Source organism: Acinonyx jubatus, chromosome A2 (assembly GCF_027475565.1).
Source record: "Acinonyx jubatus isolate Ajub_Pintada_27869175 chromosome A2, VMU_Ajub_asm_v1.0, whole genome shotgun sequence".
Classification (NCBI taxonomy): Eukaryota; Metazoa; Chordata; class Mammalia; order Carnivora; family Felidae; genus Acinonyx; species Acinonyx jubatus.
In genome coordinates, this window is record NC_069383.1 from 21,152,252 (window position 1) to 21,166,193 (window position 13,942).

General features: G+C 44.5%; 1 long non-coding RNA gene across 1 annotated transcript in view; it reads right to left on the bottom strand.

Moving 5' to 3' along the window:
• Positions 1-1,472: 1,472 nt before the first annotated feature.
• The window catches only part of LOC113604240 (uncharacterized), a 144,994-nt gene continuing 132,524 nt past the window's right edge, over positions 1,473-13,942 (bottom strand). The window contains exons 5-6 of the long non-coding RNA XR_003426122.2: positions 12,102-12,200; positions 1,473-2,791 (exon numbers count right to left, since the gene is read on the bottom strand). This is a non-coding gene — a long non-coding RNA (uncharacterized LOC113604240). The remainder of the gene's footprint in view (positions 2,792-12,101; positions 12,201-13,942) is intronic.

The window sequence follows — 13,942 nt, forward strand, 5'->3', positions numbered from 1 at the left end:
GGGGGCGGGGGAGAGCCTCGGATGGAAGGCACGGGCAGCACCCAGACACTACCCACTTCAGGAGGCAGGAGTTCGCAGCAAAGGGGTTGCGGGGAGCCCCTGGGTGGCTCAGTCGGTTAAGCACCCGACTTTGGCTCAGGTCATGATCTCACAGTTTGTGACTTTGAGCCCCGTGTCGGGGCTCAGAGCCTGGAGACTGCTTGGGATTCTGCGTCTCCCTCTCTTTCTGCCCCTCCCCCCATTCGTGCTCTGTCTCTCTCTGTCTCTCAAAAGAAAAAGAAGAAAGAGCAAGAAAGAGCAAGAGGGAAAGGGGTGAGGCTCCAAACTGCCTGATATCCAGACGTCCTACGGTTACCCAAAGCCCTGCAGGTCCTCATTTGTCCCCTTTGAGCATCCGAAGTCCCCCCTTTTCCCCTCTCCTTCCCACCTCCGAGGATGGCACCCCGCCTAGTCACCAAGGCTGACTGTTAACAAGATGCATTGAAATAGTCACCGAGTCCCCAAGACGACAAATTCCATCCCTCAAGACTTCCCAAATCCATTTCCTTTTCTCCATCCTCACGCCCAGAGCCTTAGTTCAGGCCACGGTCCCTTTCCCCAGATGACTGCCCTCGCTGTTCAGATGACCCCTCTTCCTCCTTTCTCGCCGCAGATCTAACCCCACCATGCTGCCAGAGCAAAAGGCTGAATCAGATCTGGCCATGGTGCACCCCATGCCTCAGCCTTACGGGACTGCCTGGGGATGCCCGGGCTCCCTCGCGCGTCCACGTCACCACACCTGCTATTCCAACCGCCTCCAGGGTCCCTTCCTGACCTCCTCATCAGCATGATAGGGCCTGTTATAGTCTGTTGGTCCTGGGGCTCTGGTGAGGCATCTGATCCTACAGAAGGTCTTTCCTCATTCCCCACTCCCTCTTCACTTTCCCTGCTTCCTTCTTTTACCCTCTTTGGATACCGTCATAGAATTACTTCTGCTGTAACGCTGGTCCTGCAACGCTCTCTTTAGGCATCTCCCTCCTTAGACCGGGAGCCACTCTAAGGCAGTGCCCATGTTTCAGACACACACTGGAAGCCCAGTGCCTAGCACAAAGGACAGAATGAACGGCTGGAACATTCTAGCCTCTGCCTTGTGCCTAGGGTCGGCCGTTTGCAGTCTGAGTCTCAGCACACACGGCTGCTTTTTAGCATTTGTAGTTTATCTCCCTGTGAAATTTGGTGCCAGCTGTGGTCACCTGTTTGATTGCTCTTTGAGCTCTGCCTTTAACTAGAAATTAATTTGGATTACTTAAGCCTTTCTTGCCCACCGGAGAAACTCTGGCTGGGTAAATCCAAAGCTGCCGGCAATATTTCTTTTTCCATTTAATCTCTTTCATGTGCCAACTCTAATTTTGTGCTTTCTGGATTCCTACCCCCCCCCCCCAGGGCTTATCTTTAATCTGCCATCTGACCCTTCACCAAACGTTGATTCACCATGGATCTCCACCTTCCCACCTGCTCATCTCAGGGAAACTCAGGCCAGCCTTGCCCAGGGGCTCGGCTGCATCATGAGGGAAGTCTGGAGCAACTGTGAGAACAGAGACCAGACGGGAGAAGTCCTGAACCCCAGTCTGCCAACCCTCCACCCCAGACGACACCTCATGGCTCAGGAGCATCAGAGATTTTTAAAAGCCAATTCTTCGGCGAGGATTTCTGACCACCAGCCACGAGGGCACAGAGCACAGTAAAGAGGTCAGGATGGGCAGAGAACCTGGCACTCACCCATCCTATGTTTGGCAAGATCGTGTCCCCTTCCACCGGGGGTCGCCCCACAGTCTGTGCCTGACAGGGAGTACTTCCGCTTCCGGGCTGATCCAAGAACCCCGTTTCGTCATCAATACCTCCTTCTCCCCAGTCCTAGTCCCCGTCAATCTCCTGCCCTGCTCTCTTGGCAAGAGTCCATTCACACCTCACACAAGCTCCAAAAAGCAAGACTGGCATGTGTCTGTTGAGAAAGAAAAACCACCTACTCCTCCTGCATGGGACTCAGAACCTCCCAGGAACTTCAGGGGAATCAAGAAAAAATGCCTGATAAGCTGTTCAAGGGATTCTGGCCCAAAGGCACACGGGAACTGTGCAGAGGAGCCACCAGGCCCAGGTTTTGCGCAGACAGCAAATGGTTTTATACACACAGTCCACGGCCTCTGCTGCATCACCCTGCAGACAGTTCCTGCAAAATGTACGTTCTTATTTGGGGGAGAGGACGCTGCCATGACAATCCAGATCAGAACTCCCGGCTTTGAGGAACTGGCGCCTGTAAAAATTCCAGAAGAAACCTCGTGTGGCTCCCCCTAGCGATCTGAAAATCCTGGGCACCTGTCTGGGCAGCGCACCATGCGCATGCTCACTCACAAGGCAAGCCTGCTCTCAAGAAGCTTACGGTCCCGTGGGGGAGATGGCAGAGGCATAAACAGAAGTGTGAACCTTAACATTAATGTAGAAGATTGATCAGTTAAACCAAATTTCTAGGTATGAGATTATATAACCCTCTGGAGTCCATAAAAAGAAACCATCAGACAAATCGGCCACCTTGCCATTTTCACTCAAGTGCCTAAACCAGTTTCAGTTCTGAAAATACAGAAATTCTGGCAGCACCTGGGTGGCTGGGTCGGTTAAGGTCTCAGGTCACGATCTCACAGTGGGTGGGTTCGAGCCCCGCATCTGGCTTTGTGCTGACTGCTCAGAGCCTGGAGCCTGCTTGGGATTCTGTGTCTCCCTCTCTCTCGGTCCCCTCCCTTTCTCGTGCTGTCTCTCTCTGTCTCTCAAAAAAATGAATAAAGTTAAAAAAAGAAAGAAAATAGAGAAATCCTAGCTTCATGCTTTTCGAGGAGTATGCGAGGCAGTGTGCAATTTACCTTTGGTGGAATTAGCAGAAACGGTTGGGATTTGTGAATTCTCCTTTCATTTATATTTAAGAGAGAGAAATCCAACTTATTCCATATTCATTATCCACAAATAGACAGGATTTGCCCCTTGCTCCAATCTAGTTTTAAACGTTATAGGAAATCATAGAGGAGATATGTAAACTATCCTGACCATGAGATCCCATGTTGCAGATAACTGTAGAGAAAAGGGTCCCTCCTTGCCTGCTGATACAAAAGTCACCATCACTGTGTACAAACCCAACTACAAGGCAAGGTTCTAATTAGTCCTCGTTCTCACCCCAAAACTACAAGAATGGCAGATCAACCCCTCCAGCAAACTGTCAGGAGCAGAAACTAAGAGATAACGATGCTAACTGGGATGTGCGCCTGTGATGTCGTCCCTTACATATTCTTAAAATGCTCGTCTCTCCTGCCTGCCACCCCCCTCCCCATCTTTCTGCTCCTCATTCCTTCTCCTCCCCAGCATCTAACTTTTCTGAGCAAAAAGAGGCATTCTTACTGAGAGGATAGATCAATGGATCCAGAAGGGGGTGAAAATCAGTGGCATTGATCTGGCAGGACTTAATCAATGTTTAGGAACTAACAGGAAATAGTCAACAATGAGTATAAATTTGTATCTGCAAATATTGTTTAAAATAATTTAAAAATGAAAAGCAACTTAAATCTTCATAAATGTTGGCTTTGGGGTGCCTGGGTGGCTCAGTCAGTTAAGCGCCGGGTTTCGGCTCAGGAATGATCTCACGGTTCGTGGGTGCAAGCCCCGCATCAGGCTCTGGGCTGGAGCCTGGAGCCTGCCTCAGATTCTGTGTCTCCCTCTCTCTCCCTGCCCCTTCTCGGCTCACACTCTGTCTCTCTCTCTCAAAAATAAATAAATGTTAAAAAAAATTTTTTAATAAAAAAATAATAAATATTGGCATTAAGTAAACTATGATATGCCTGTACATAGAACTGAAAGTAACATAGAAGCTATAGAAGAAAAGATGAACAGTTTTGACTATATAAAAATATGAACATATTCTATGGCGATAATAACATTTACAATGTCAAAGACAAAAGGGTAAATTATTTGCAGCATATATGACAGGAAAGCTAATTTATCTGATATAAAAATAATTCTTTAAAATCAATAAGGATGGCACAAAAACAGACACTCAGATCAATGGAACGGAATAGAGAACCCAGAAATGGACCCACAAACATACGGCCAACTAATCTTTGACAAAGCAGGAAAGAATATCCAATGGCATAAAGACAGTCTCTTCAGCAAATGGTGCTGGGAAAACTGGACAGCGACATGCAGAAGAATGAACCTGGACCACTTTCTTACGCCATACACAAAAATAAACTCAAAATGGATGAAAGACCTAAATGTAAGACAGGAAGCCATCAAAATCCTTGAGGAGAAAGCAGGCAAAAACCTCTTTGACCTTGGCCGCAGCAACTTCTTACTCAACACGTCTCCGGAGGCAAGGGAAACAAAAGCAAAAATGAACTATTGGGACCTCATCAAAATAAAAAGCTTCTTTCTACACAGCAAAGGAAACAATCAGCAAAACTAAAAGGCAACCGACGGAATGGGAGAAGACATTTGTAAATGATATATCAGATAAAGGGTTAGTATCCAAAATCTGTAAAGAACTTATCAAACTCAACACCCAAAAAACAAATAATCCAGTGAAGAAATGGGCAGAAGACACGAATAGACACTTTTCCAAAGAAGACATCCAGGTGGCCAACCGACACATGAAAAAATGCTCAACATCACTTATCATCAGGGAAATACAAATCAAAACCACAATGAGATACCACCTTACACCTGTCAGAATGGCTAACATGAACAACTCAGGCAACAACAGATGTTGGCAAGGAGAAAGAGGATCTCTTTTGCACTGTTGGTGGGAATGCAAGCTGGTGCAGCCACTCTGGAAAACAGTATGGAGGTTCCTCAAAAAATTAAAAATAGAACTACCCTATGACCCAGCAATTGGACTATTGGGTATTTATTCAAGGGATACAGGTATACTGTTTTGAAGGGGCACATGCACCACAATGTTTACAGCAGCACTATCGACAATAGCCAAAGTATGCAAAGAGCCCAAATGTCCATCGATAGATGAATGGATAAAGAAGATGTGATACACACACACACACACACACACACACACACACACACATACACACACAATGGAGTATTACTCGGTAGTCAAAAAGAGTGAAATCTTGCCATTTGCAACTACGTGGATGGAACTAGAGAGTATTATGCTAAGCAAAATTAGTCAGAGAAAGACAAGTATCATATGACTTCACTCATATGGGGACTTTTAAGATACAAAACAGATGAACATAAGGGAAGGGAAACGAAAATAATATAAAAACAGGGAGGGGGACAAAACATAAGAGACTCTTAAATATGGAGAACAAACAGGGTTACTGGAGGGGTTGTGGGAGGGGGGATGGGCTAAATGGGGAAGGGGCATTAAGGAATGTACTCCTGAAATCACTGTTGCACTATATGCTAATTTGGATGTAAATTTTAAAAAAATAACATAAAAAAAGAAATTATTAAAATCAATAAGGAAAGAACAACCCAGTTTAAAAAAAAAAAAAAGGCCAGGGGCACCTGGGTGATTCAGTCGGGTGAGCATCCAACTTCGGCTCAGGTCATGATCTCACTGTTCGTGGGTTTGAGCCCCGCGTCTGGTTCTGTACTGACAGCTCAGAGCCCAGGGCCTGCTTCGGATTCTGTGTCTCCCTCTCTCTCTGCCCCTCCCCAGCTCATGCTCTGTCTCTCTTTGTCTCTCAAACAAACAAACAAACAAAAAAAAGTTTAAAAAAATTTTTTTAATAAAAATTTTTTAAAAAGGCCTATAACCATGTGAAAAGATGTTCAATCTCACACAAAGAAATGTAAACTGTACCAGTATCTAGATTCAATTATTCATCTATAATATAGGCAAAGTCCAATGATAACCAGAATTTTTAAAAATTGTTTTCATTCATCTTTGGTGTTGAACACCTGGGTGGGTCAGTCAATTGAGTGTCCGACTCCCGATTTCTGCTCAGGTCATGATCTCACAGTTCACGAGTTCAAGCCCTGCGTGGGGCTCCGTGCTAACAGTGCACAGCCTCCTTGGGATTCTCTCTCTCTCTTTCTCTCCCTCTCTCGGCCCCTCCCGTGCACACGTGCTCTCTCTCTTGCACAAAATAAATAAACTTAAAAAAAATAGAAAAAACAGGAAATGTCTTGAAAGATATGAAAGAAATATAAATGGTGGCAAAGGCTAGCACTTGAGGGGAAGGGGGATTTTATACTTTATTTTACGTCATTCTGAAACATTTGATTTTTTTCTTTCAAGGATTATGTATTATTCTTATAATAAAAAACAACTTGAACCATTATTAAGAAGCTACTCTGTTACTGGAATTGTTTGGAGACTGGGATACAGTGGTGAATGGATAGACATGACTTCTCAAGTTGGAAATAATACCGTGAGATGAAATAGACTATTGCCATAGGGGGAGGGAGACGACAGCACTAGAAAGAGTGCTCCCACCTGAATTCAAGCAGAATTTTTATTTTGTGTTGTTGTTGTTTTTATTTAAAAATTTTTTAACATCCATTCATTTTTGAGAGAGAGAGAGAGAGAGCATGAGCAGGAAAGGGGCAGAAAGAGACAGAGAGAACCCGAAGCAGGTTCCATGCAGTCAGCACAAAGCCCGACGTGGAGCTCAAACCCACGAACCACCGAGATCATGACCTGAGCTAAAGTCAGACACCCAACTGTTTGAGCCACCCAGGTGCCCCTCAGGCAGAATTTCTAGAGAGAGGAGTAAACCAGAATTGGGGGTGGGGGACAGAATGTGCAAGGAGTGTGATCAGATAGTTGAGGAGGGACTGTTTTAATTTGTGGTCAGCCTATTTTCAGGAGGGGTTGTGAAGGAGAGACTCCATATTCCATTAATGGCTCAGCCTGAGCATGGGTCAAAATTCAAGGTTCAAGGTTGTGGAGGGTGGGGTGGAGAAAAAGCCTAACTAAAGTTTGGCCAAGGCAACTGAATGGGTATCTTGTCCACATTCATCAGAAACAAAGAGTGGAACTAAACATTTATGAGACAAAGAATGGGAATTTGGAGGGTCTGTGTTTGGCCTTGTCTTAAGTTAATAGGAGTTTACCCCTGAGTCTTAGACAGCTCACACTGGGCAGTCTGCTGCTTTGCAATCAGCATTTCCAGGAACACAAAGGAGCGGGGGACTTCTTGACCACTGCTGTTTTCCAGGAAAACAGGGCTCAGGTAGTATTTAACCTTGTCAAAGATAATCACAGCCTTTAAAGAGCTTTAATTCTCGGGAATTTAATAATTAAGCAATGAAATAAGTAAATAAATACAAGTTATATAATTGTCATCAGACGCTTTCAGAGAGAATTGGCTCTCCCAGCCCCCCAGGAAGCTATAGCAAGACCACAGTTAGCTCCTTAGCTTGGCAGATTCAAAAACTCATCTGGATTTGCCCAAGACCAGACTGAGAGATCACTGTAATAGAACAGATGGCACTGAAATGGACCCGATTATGTACAAAGATGTAAGATTCATTACAGCTCAATGATGGAAAGAAAGGATTACCCAATAAATGGTGTCGGGACAATTAACTAGCAGTTTGGAGAAACAGTTAATTTCAGAATCTCGCTTTATATTATGCACTAAAATAAATTCCAGTTGAGTGGAAGAGTCAAATGTGGGTTTTTTTAAACATCAAAATCTCAGAAAAATAGAATTGAATATTTTCCAAATGTCTATAGGAAAGATAACTTTATAGGCTCACAAGCAATACAAGGAATAAAAAAGAAAAAAGAGGAAGATCTATAAATTTGACTACGAAATAGAACGTAACCCATAAAAGCAAATGGCAGACAAAAAATACTGCAACAAATGTAACAAAGAGGCACTATATTTAGTATTTAAGACCTCTGTATATGGGTCAGAAACAAATTAAGACACTAAAAGGGCAAAAGACACTCACAGAAGAAGTGATATAACAAGCAAACAAGGATTTGAGATGTTCAGTTGCCAGAGAATAAAAAATATAAATTAAAGCACTGAGTCCCCATTTCCCTCTCTTAAATTATCTCGAACTGAAAAATAATCCCTCTGGGGCTTCTGTTTCTGGTTAGGACGTGGAAAGCCTGAAGTGACTGTTGAACCTGCCCTAGCACTGAGAACCAGCCAAGCAAGCCTCATAGTCGTGGTTGTAAAAATCATCAGAGTGCTCAGGATGCAAAAAAACAAAAAACAAAAAACAAAAAACTAAATAAACCAGATTCCAGAAATGACAAGCTCTTCCTAAGATAGAAGAGACGCATGGCTGCTTCTATCTATGAAGTGACAGGTAGGAGAGGAATCGGTCGTAAACTCGGGTAAAGAAGTATCAGCCCAACTTGTAACGACATTTAACGGGCACGTGTGAGCTCGTGTGACAGATCAGCATTCCAACAGGCCCGGTCATAGAGCAAGTGTATGCCCACCTGCATGCCAAAGCTTTCACAGACGTCTTCATCAAGTACACAGGTAATAGACCAAAGGCAAAGGGCAAGATAGAACCGAGAGAATTCCCTTTGAGGCATGCAGGATCTTCCCCAACTACACGACCTGCTGTAGACTGGGGGTAAGACAGAAGGCTGAGAAATCCCTTCAAGGGAGCCAGGGTCTCCACCAAGTGCAGCACGGTGGCCTTCCCAAGACATGGAGCAGGCAGGGCAGAGGATGAAGAGAGGTCTCTCAAGTTGCAGAAATCTGGGGGAAGGCCCTAAAACTCAAGCCCACAGCTGGCTGCAAAGTGGAAAGACAGAAAGCTTTCCATGGTTCAGAGAGCTCCAACAGAACTGGGCAGCATAGAAAGATCTCTTGAGTCTCACTGGTGCTCAGAGCCCAAGCCCTAACGAAGAGAGCCTTGGTACCATCCTCAAAACATCGGAAGCCAGTGGTGAACTAGATCAAACTAAAGCTGCAACCAATCCATACCCTGCTCAGACAGAGCCTTCATTTGTCTCCTTCTCTCACATTAGCAGTCTAATGGAAGGCACACAACCTTTCCTGTGGGTAAATATTCTTTACTTCAGTTTCTAGTGATTTCTTACACACAGTGCCCAACATAAATAAGGAATTAAGAGACCATAAGACACAAGCAAACGTGATAGGGTCAAGGGAGGAAGAGTAAATAGAATGAGACCCGGAGATGGCTCAGATGTTAGAATTGTCTAGACAGTGACAGTGAAACAAACAGAGTAAGTACATACAAACAAATGGGGAATTTGGAGAGAGAGAAACACTATAAAAAAAGAACCAAATGGGCATGTAATTAATTCTTTGAAAGACCACTAATTCTGTTTAATATAAAAAATTGTAACAGCAGATTAATAGAGTTTAGAGCATATATAATTCTTTGTTATCATTTTTGTTTTTATGAAGTCCAAAATAGGCAAGAGAATTTTCTTGAGTAATGAAAACATTCTATAACTGGGCAGAGGTGGTTTTAAAAGTGTCTATAATTGTCAAAACTCATCAAACTGATCTATTAAAATATGGACATTTCATACAACTTACACCTCAATAAAAAAAATTTTTTAATAGTATCTTAGGCTGCTGAGGGAGCAATGGAAGCAATACTCCTGTAAATTGGACGATCATTTTCGACAGCAAATTTTGGAATATTAATCAAGAACTATTAAAAGTCCAAATGTTTTAAACTTTTTTTTAATGTTTATTTTTGAGAGAGAGAGAGACAGAGTGCGAGTGGGGGAGGGGTGAAGGAGAGGGAGACACAGAATCCGAAGCAGGCTCCAGGCTCTGAGCTGTCAGCACAAAGCCCAACGTGGGACTCGAACTCACGAACTGTGAGATCATGACCTGAGCCGAAGTCAGATGCTTAACCAACTGAGCCACCCAGGTGCCCCAAAGGTCCAAACGTCTTAACTCAACAATTTCATTTAGGCAAATACTCTTAAGAAAATTCAAAATAACAAAAAGTAACATGCACAAAAATGTTAACCATTGTATTTTTGTAATAGGGTAATCTGAAGTGCTTCAAAATCCAAAGCTGGATAATAATTAAACAATGTGCAATAAATATACTTAATAGAATGTATTTTAGCCATTAAAATTATATTATTATGACTACATAACAGGCTAAAGACATGTTTATGCTATAAGCCTTCACATCCTTGAAAAAACACATATGAGACAAGCACTAGAAAGAAAAAAACTATAATGATAAGTCATTCTTATGTTGGGCCTGTAGAAGTATTTTCTCTTTTCAGCTTGGTTATCTGCATCCTGGTATTTTTCTTTCCTTTAAAATGTTTGCATGGATGAGCTACTTGGGTGGCTCAGTTGGTTGAGCATCTGACTTTGGCTCAGGTCATGATCTCATGGTTTGTGGATTCAAGACCCACATCATACTCTGCACTGACACTGTGGAGCCTGTTTTGGATTCTCTGTCTCCCTCTCTCTCTCTGCTCCTCCTGCACACATGCTCTCTGTCTCTCTCTCACTCAAAAATAAACATTAAAAAAATTGTCTTGAGTAAAAAACTAAAATGTTTGCATGGGGTGCCTGGGTGGCTCAGTTGGTTTAACATCCAACTCTTGATTTCAGCTTTTCATGATCTCACGGTCATGAGATCGAACCCCATGTTGGGCTCCGAACTAGGCGTGGAGCCTGCTTAAAATTCTCTCTCTCTCCCTCTACCCCTCCCTTGTCCCCTCTCTCTCCCTCAAAAAAAAAATATGTTTTCAATTTTTTAGCTTTCATTTCTTTCTTGATATTTTTGCAACATTGCATTTTTCTAAAAACAAGTTTTCTCCAGTTATTCTCTTATCATTTACATCTTTCCACCATTTTCTTTGTTTAATTTTTTTTTTATTGCACAACAAACCCATGATTACATTTTCATAATTTTTCCTGTATATAAAAGGACCTCAGTCTTACCTGACAGTTTTTGATTTCTAGAAAGCAAATGTGACTGGATTTTGATTTGTGAAAAGAACAAATGGGATAGGCCTTTCCAATGACCTAAATATTTATCCCTGCCAGACGGAATCATGAAATACAGCTAAACATTATGCCAATTAATGTAAAACATTAAATACATTTACTCGGAAAACATCTGAAAAGACTAGCAGTGGTTAGTCTCTGGGTAGTGAGACAAGGTCAAACTTCTTTTTCTTTGTCTGCTGCCCCTACAGTAAACATGTATTATTTTCTGGGCCCAGTCCTGGCCCAAGTCAAGATCAGGGAAATGCAGTGGTGCCCCAGGCCAGAAGCTTCCCCCACAGCATTTCATCTACCTATTCATGCTCCATTTCCTGTCCCTTGACCTTGCACTACCTGTCACACTGTCCACATGCCCCAGATCAGTAAACCTGTTGAGTAAGTGCAGGAAGCAGAGACCCTCAGTCTGGTCTCTCTGTTGGTCCCCAGGCTCGTTAGTGTCACCTAGGCAGCCGGAAAAATAGCTACACCTACTTTCCCTCCCCGAGTCCCCAACACCAGAGCCTGCAAAGCCATCCTAGCTCTGGTTCCTGCCAGACCTTTATTAACCATGACAAGGGTTTGGAACGCCTGTGCAACATCATAATCTCCCCGTCTCCCTGTAGAAGCAAATAGAGTTGAAGGAGGCTGTGGAGGGTGGACTGGTGGCAGATGTCTCCCTGGAGAGCCCAGCTCCAGCCTTCCTGGCCTACCCGTGTCTCCCGCTCTCGGCTCAGATCTCCTCTCAGGAGTCTGGCCAAGCCTGATGAAGGGGAGCTGAAGGGGTAAACTGCAAATCAAAATGAACATCCTGCTGAAAAGAATTCAGGGTGGTGATAGACGTCTGTATAGGGCCCTGGCATATTGCAGACAGCACAGAACTCTCTCCCCATGCACCCCGGAGTGTAAATTAGAGAGACACCCCTCATCCCTCCCTCTTCCTGACCCCCAAAGTACTCAGAAAAAGGAAGCATGACCACGCCTAATGAGGAGGGGTTAAGGAACAGCTCAAATTAGAGGGAACCTCATTAAAATCTGTCTCCTCATAGCTATTCAATCACTAATTGACTTTTCCTCCTCACTTTAATTTTGACATTGGTGTCTTGATTAATTAACTCTGTCACCAAAGCCCTAGGGTGTCACAGAAGGACTCACCAGGAGTTTATCTTGCCACGTTCCAGCCAATTTGACAGGTAGGCTCTCCCTGGCCAGTTCCATGGGTAATGGCCTGAGCCTGTCGTGGTCCCTTGAGCCCTAGAAGAAGCAGAGACACGTTGTCATTCTCTAACCGTTGGCCACAGGGCCCAGCCAGCAGGAAGAGAATCAGGAGGCCTAGATTGTTGCTTTCCCTCTCTGGCAGCATAATAAATTTCCTTCTCTCCATCTGCATTCTCATATGGGCACGAAGTTCATCACCGACACCGTGGCCAGTGGGAGAGACGGATCACAAGTGTTGTTTCTGGGTAAGCCTTCTGGGAAATCATTCAGTCACTCCCTCGTTTATTCATACAAGTATTTAACTTGCTTCTGAATGGCCTGTGCTGGACTTGCCGGGAAGGGTGGAGGTCCAAAGAAGTATAAATTATGGGCTCTACCCATGAGACGTTTATAATTTTAGTTGAAGAGCTGTGACATTCTCTTATAAAAACAGAAGCCAAGATTTGATGTTCAAAGAAAACCCCCAGGCAGCAAAGTCAATTGTCCTGGATATTTTGGCCATGTGTCTCCCGCCACCCCCACCCCCACCCGCCACTTCTGCGACCTCCTGGCATGTTTCAAACATGTGCTGAGTAACTGCAATGGAGCCACCAGCAGGGGGAGCTTTGGCAGGAGAACTTGAAAACTCAAAGTTCTCTTGTTCAGACTGGCTTTCTCCATTCTCCCTCCTGGAGTGGAGGGATTAGGGAGCAGGCAAGAGACAGCATGTGAGGGAAGGGAAGCTCCCCATTCACTCCCTCCTCAGCCCGCCCCGCAGAAGAGGAAGGTTGATCCAAACTCACCACTTTGGTAGTTTGGACTGGACTACCTGTGGACGGAGCTGCTCCGCCCTACAGGTGGGCTGGGGCTCCGCTCCTGGTCTACACTGTACTGGGAGCTCTTTTTCATCTTGTGTTTTCTTTCTCTTTTCTCCCCAGTGGCAGAAGTGGCATCACGCCCCGGGGGCCCACCGTCCTGGAGCATCCCACCCATCCTGCCCTCTTCTTCTCTCTCCTTTCCATATAGAAAAAAGATTCATGACCAGGGATTGAATCTTTTCCTGTGGCATGTGGCGTGGGGAGGAGGAGAGAACAAAAGCCATCATTGTAGGTTTCCTCCAGCCTAATTTATAAAGCCCTCTCTATTATGGTTCAGGGTCCACTCTCACTAGCATTTAGGTGCTATTTTCCTTTTACTGTTTTCTTCATCTACATCTTTCTCTAGGAGACTCCTAGAGAGGAACGCTGTGATCGCGGGCAGAATACGGCTATTCCGGGGTGCCTTGTCCAAAGACCATCCACGAGTGCCTAATATGCATGGAGAGCCTACAAGGCCAAGTCATAGGGTCCTGTCCTGATAGTCTTTTCAGGGCTCTACCCTAAAGGAGCTCCCTTGCCATGTGCTCGTAGCTGACACGCACTTTCCCAGATTGCCTTGCTTCTCATATCTCCTATTTTCATCCTTGATCTACTTTTTAGCCTACCTTGGCAACCTACAATACCCTCTGTTTAAAAAAACAAACAAACAAACAAACCTAGTGGCTTTCTAGAGTCCTTGGAATAAAATCTAATCTCCTTACCATAGCCTACATGGTAGGCTGCATTGTTGATCTCAACTCCTGCTGTTCCTCTTGTGGAAGGATTATGTATCCCCAACCCCCGGCGACATCACTTTTAACCATGTAACTTTCTTGGGCCAATAGAAGTGGCACATCCACTTCCATGCAGAAGCTGGAAGGCCATCACACCTCCACCTTCTCTTTTCCCTCTGCTAGGAAACTGGCGGTGTCCCAGGTAGGA